The sequence below is a fragment of the Schistocerca cancellata genome, chromosome 10 (assembly GCF_023864275.1).
Source record: "Schistocerca cancellata isolate TAMUIC-IGC-003103 chromosome 10, iqSchCanc2.1, whole genome shotgun sequence".
Taxonomy (NCBI): Eukaryota; Metazoa; Arthropoda; class Insecta; order Orthoptera; family Acrididae; genus Schistocerca; species Schistocerca cancellata.
Genome location: NC_064635.1, coordinates 196,179,479 through 196,185,478, shown reverse-complemented (window position 1 = coordinate 196,185,478; position 6,000 = coordinate 196,179,479).

The following is a 6,000-nucleotide window of genomic DNA, read 5'->3' as shown; positions in this document are numbered from 1 at the left end:
CCGCTCACTTGACGAAAGGTCTGTTCCTAAAGACTGGAAAGTAGCACAGGTCACACTAATATTCAATAAAGGAAATAGGAGTAACCCATTGAATTACAGACCCATATCACTGACCTCAATCTGCAGTAGGATTTTGGAGCATATACAGTACTCGAACATTATGAATCACCTTGAAGAAAATGACTTATTGATACAGAAGATATCGTTCTTGTGCAACGCAGCTAGCCCTTTATTTCCATGAAGTAATGAGTGCAGTCGACAAGGGATCTCAGATCGATTCCATATTCCTAGATTTCCAGAAGGTTTTTCTGATACCGTTCCTCACAAGCCACTATTAATCAAATTGCGTGCATATGGATTATCGTCTCAGTTGTGTGGCGGGATTCGTGATTTCCTCCCAGAGAGGTCACAGTTCGTAGTGACAGAGTAGTTGAGTAGAACAGAAGTGATACCTGGCGCTCCGCAAAGTAGTGTCATAGGCCCTCTGCTATTCCTGATTTACATCAATGATCTAGGTGATAATCTGAGCAGCCCCCTTAGACTGTTCGCAGATGACGCTGTAATCTACCGTCTAGTAAAATCATCAGACGATCAATTCCAATTACTAAATGATCTATTAGAGAATTTCTGTATGGTGCGAAAAGTGGCAATTAGCACTAAACAAAGAAAAGTGCGAGGTCATCCACATGGGTACTAAAAGAAATCCGATAAATTTTGGGTATACGATAAATCGCACAAATCTAAGGGCTGTCAATTCGACTAAATACCTAGGAATTACGATTACGAGCAACTTAAATTAGAATGACCACATAAATAATATGGGGAAGGCGAAACAAAGACTGCGCTTTGTTGGCAGAACATTTAGAAGATGTGACAAACCCACTAAAGAGACAGCCTACATTACACTTGTCCGTCCTCTGCTGGAATATTACTGCGCGCTGTGGGATCCTTGCCTGGTAGGATTGACGGAGGATATCGAAAAAAGTGCAAAGAAGGCAGCTCGTGTCGTGTTATCGCGCAATAGGGGTGAGAGTGTCACTGATATGGTACGCGAGTTGGGGTAGCAGTCACTGAAACAAAGGCGGTTTTCTTTGCGGCGAGATCTATTTATGAAATTTCAATCACCAAATTTCTCTTCCGAAAGCGAAAATATTTTGTTGACACCCACGTACGTAGGGAGACACGATCGTCATAATAAAATAAGAGAAATCAGAGCTCGAACGGGAAGGTTTAGGTGTTCCTTTTTCCCACGCGCCATTCGAGAGTGGAATGGTAGAGAAGTAGCATGAAAATGGTTCGATGAACCCTTTGCCAGGCACTTAAGTATGAATTGCAGAGTAACCATGTAGATGTAGATGTAGATGGGGGAACACAGCAGGAATATGAGTCTCAATATCAACATCAAAAAGACAAAATTTATGATGGCCACTCGAAATCCAGATGAGCATCAAAATGCAGAATTATTAATGCGTAATAATCAACTCATAGACACGGTGAATAGATTTAACTACTTGGGGACGAGGTTGAGTGAAAATTGGTCATCGGACATGGAAATCAGATGCAGAATAGACAAGGCCCGCAGTATATTCATGAAATTTAACAAAGTGTTCACTAGTTAGATTTATGAATAGCTATGTGTGGTCAATGCTTTTGTACAGCTTGGAAAGTCGGACGTTGAAAGTGAACACTGTGAACGAGTTGGAAGCATTAGAGATGTGGTTATGTCGAAGAATACTTAAAATACCATGGACAGCAAGGAACACAAATGAAGAGAACTTGAGAATAGTAAAAAGAGACCGCGAACTCTTAACGACAATCAAACGTAAGAAAACAGCTTACTTAGGCCATGTGATACGGAATGAAAGGTATCACCTTCTTAAACTGATAACAGAGGGGAAGGTTGGACGAAAAAGAGAACTTAGCAGGAGAAAAATGTCATGGCTCCGCAACATCAGTGAACAGGAATGAGAAACGCCGGTGACTTGATCCATGCTGTAAGAGGAAGCGAAGACTGGGAATATGTGTTCACAATGCAAGACACAGCTGACCCTCTTTGTGAATGATATACAACAGGCTCTAGATGCCGGCTCCCAGGTTGATGCCATATTCCTCGACTTTCGAAAGGCGTTCGACTCAGTTTGGCACTGTCGCATGCTCCAAAAAGTGCGCGCTTACGGTCTATCCGATGACATATGCGGTTGGATAGAAAGTTTTCTAACAGACAGAGAGCAGTGTGTCGTCATGAATGGGGAGACTTAAACAGAAACAAGCGTAACATCAGGTGTGCCGCAGGGCAGCGTAATACACTCCTGGAAATTGAAATAAGAACACCGTGAATTCATTGTCCCAGGAAGGGGAAACTTTATTGACACATTCCTGGGGTCAGATACATCACATGATCACACTGACAGAACCACAGGCACATAGACACAGGCAACAGAGCATGCACAATGTCGGCACTAGTACAGTGTATATCCACCTTTCGCAGCAATGCAGGCTGCTATTCTCCCATGGAGACGATCGTAGAGATGCTGGATGTAGTCCTGTGGAACGGCTTGCCATGCCATTTCCACCTGGCGCCTCAGTTGGACCATCGTTCGTGCTGGACGTGCAGACCGCGTGAGACGACGCTTCATCCAGTTCCAAACATGCTCAATGGGGGACAGATCCGGAGATCTTGCTGGCCAGGGTAGTTGACTTACACCTTCTAGAGCACGTTGGGTGGCACGGGATACATGCGGACGTGCATTGTCCTGTTGGAACAGCAAGTTCCCTTGCCGGTCTAGGAATGGTAGAACGATGGGTTCGAAGACGGTTTGGATGTACCGTGCACTATTCAGTGTCCCCTCGACGATCACCAGTGGTGTACGGCCAGTGTAGGAGATCGCTCCCCACACCATGATGCCGGGTGTTGGCCCTGTGTGCCTCGGTCGTATGCAGTCCTGATTGTGGCGCTCACCTGCACGGCGCCAAACACGCATACGACCATCATTGGCACCAAGGCAGAAGCGACTCTCATCGCTGAAGACGACACGTCTCCATTCGTCCCTCCATTCACGCCTGTCGCGACACCACTGGAGCGGGCTGCACGATGTTGGGGCGTGAGCGGAAGACGGCCTAACGGTGTGCGGGACCGTAGCCCAGCTTCATGGAGACGGTTGCGAATGGTCCTCGCCGATACCCCAGGAGCAACAGTGTCCCTAATTTGCTGGGAAGTGGCGGTGCGGTCCCCTACGGCACTGCGTAGGATCCTACGGTCTTGGCGTGCATCCGTGCGTCGCTGCGGTCCGGTTCCAGGTCGACGGGCACGTGCACCTTCCGCCGATCACTGGCGACAACATCGATGTACTGTGGAGACCTCACGCCCCACGTGTTGAGCAATTCGGCGGTACGTCCACCCGGCCTCCCGCATGCCCACTATACGCCCTCGCTCAAAGTCCGTCAACTGCACATACGGTTCACGTCCACGCTGTCGCGGCATGCTACCAGTGTTAAAGACTGCGATGGAGCTCCGTATGCCACGGCAAACTGGCTGACACCGACGGCGGCGGTGCACAAATGCTGCGCAGCTAGCGCCATTCGACGGTCAACACCGCGGTTCCTGGTGTGTCCGCTGTGCCGTGCGTGTGATCATTGCTTGTACAGCCCTCTCGCAGTGTCCGGAGCAAGTATGGTGGGTCTGACACACCGTTGTCAATGTGTTCTTTTTTCCATTTCCAGGAGTGTAGGTCCGCTGCTTTTTATGATTTACATAAACGATCTGGTTGATGGTACTGACAGCGTTTGCCGATGATGCTGTAGTCTACAGGAAAATAGTATCACACGAAGGTTGTGAACAAATCAATGAGGATTTTCAGAAAATAAATGCATGGTGTAATGACTTACTCTCAATATTAGTAAGTGTAGCCTACTGCGTATAACAAAGCGAAAATCCCTATTAATGTACGAGTAAAAAATGATAGATAGACGACGCGCTAAACGGAAGGGACTGCTCAATAAATTCCAAAATCCGATCTTCGCCGAGGATGTAAACCATATATTACCATATATCACCAACTTTCAAATCGCGCAATGATCACCATTCAAAGATAACGGAAATTAGAGCTCGTACTGAGGCGTTCAGACAGTCGTTTTTCTCTAGCGCGATCCGCGAGTGGAACAGAGGGGGTGGGGGGGGGGAAATGATTTTGGCGCGAATAGTGTCCGCCACACACCGCTTGGTGGCTAGTGGAGTATATAAGTAGATATGTACATGTAGTCAAACATCCATTAGTGGATATGCAGCAGAAGAAGAAGAACAGCAAACGCACACAGAACATGTTACGGATCTCTAACTTTGTTAGTTCATCAGCTATCAAATTAAAATGTTTATTTATACTAATTGTGATCAGATCTCCTCTAGCTTTAAAAGGTCTATCAACAGTGATCTAAATACGTGATCCTTAGATAGTCCTACAACAGCTGTTTGCACATTCATATGACGATTGCAGTATATTCTGTATTATTACACTGCTTGACAGTTGCTAAGGAACAAGACATTTTTTTCCAGGAAAATCACTGGCAATGTTGAGTCACACGAAACACAGAATAGGCTGCAAGGTCTGTAGTTGTCTACCTAGGATTGAAATGTCCATTCCATTTCGCCATTAGGGCAGCGTATCGATCCTCTTGCGGTGTGGTGGTCCATCCACGACCAACGGCAAACTTTCGCATAGTTTTTCCACATTCTGGGGCCTCTTTTACTCGCGAGATGAGACTTTCGGACACACCAATAATCGTGGCCACAATAGTGACACTTCGACGGGCTTCGAATCATGCAGCCGCTTGCTCACAATCGTAAGCACTCAGATGATGTCTCGAGACATGTTGACATACCTCACAAAATATCGCACTAATCGGTTTCAAAACAACCTCTGTCAATCACCGTTGTTGTGTTGTTGTGGTCTTCAGTCCTGAGACTGCTTTGATGCAACTCTCCATGCTTCTCTATCCTGTGTAGGCTTCTTCATCTCCCAGTACCTACTGCAGCCTACATCCTTCTGAATCTGCTTAGTGTATTCATCTCTTGGTCACCCTCTACGATTTTTACCCTCCACGCTGCCCTCCAATACTAAATTGGTGATCCCTTGATGCCTCAGAACATGTCCTACCAACTGATCCCTTCTTCTTGTCAAGTTGTGCCACAAACTCCTCTTCTCCCCAATCATATTCAATACTTCCTCATTAGTTATGTGATCTACCCATCTAATCTTCAGCATTCTTCTGTAGCACCACATTTCGAAAGCTTCTATTCTCTTCTTGTCCAGACTATTTATTGTCCATGTTTCAATTCCATACATGGCTACACTCCATACAAATACTTCCAGAAACGACTTCCTGACACTTAAATCTATAATCGATGTTAACAAATTTCTCTTCTTCAGAAACGCTTTCCTTGTCATTGCCAGTCTACATTTTATATCGTCTCTACTTAGACCATCATCAGTTATTTTGCTCCCCAAATAGCTCCTATACTACTTCAAGTGTCTCATTTCCTAATCTAATTCCCTCAGCATCACCTGACTTAATTCGACTACATTCCATTATCCTCGTTTTGCTTTTGTTGATGTTCATCTTATATCCTCCTTTCAAGACATTGTCCATTCCGTTCAACTGCTCTTCCAAGTTCTTTGCTGTCTCTGACAGCATTGCAATGTCGTCGGTGAACCATAAAGTTTTTATTTCTTCTCCATGAATTTTAATACCTACTCTGAATTTTTCTTTGGTTTCTTTACTGCTTGCTCAATATAGAGATTGAATAACATCGGGGAGAGGCTACAACCCTGTCTCACTCCCTTCCCAACCACTGCTTCCCTTTCATGCCCCTCGACTCTTATAACTGCCATCTGGTTTCTGTACAAATTGGAAATAGCCTTTCGCTCCCTGTATTTTACCCATTCCACCTTTAGAATTTGAAAGAGTGTTCCAGTCAACATTGTCAAAAGCTTTCTCTAAGTCTAC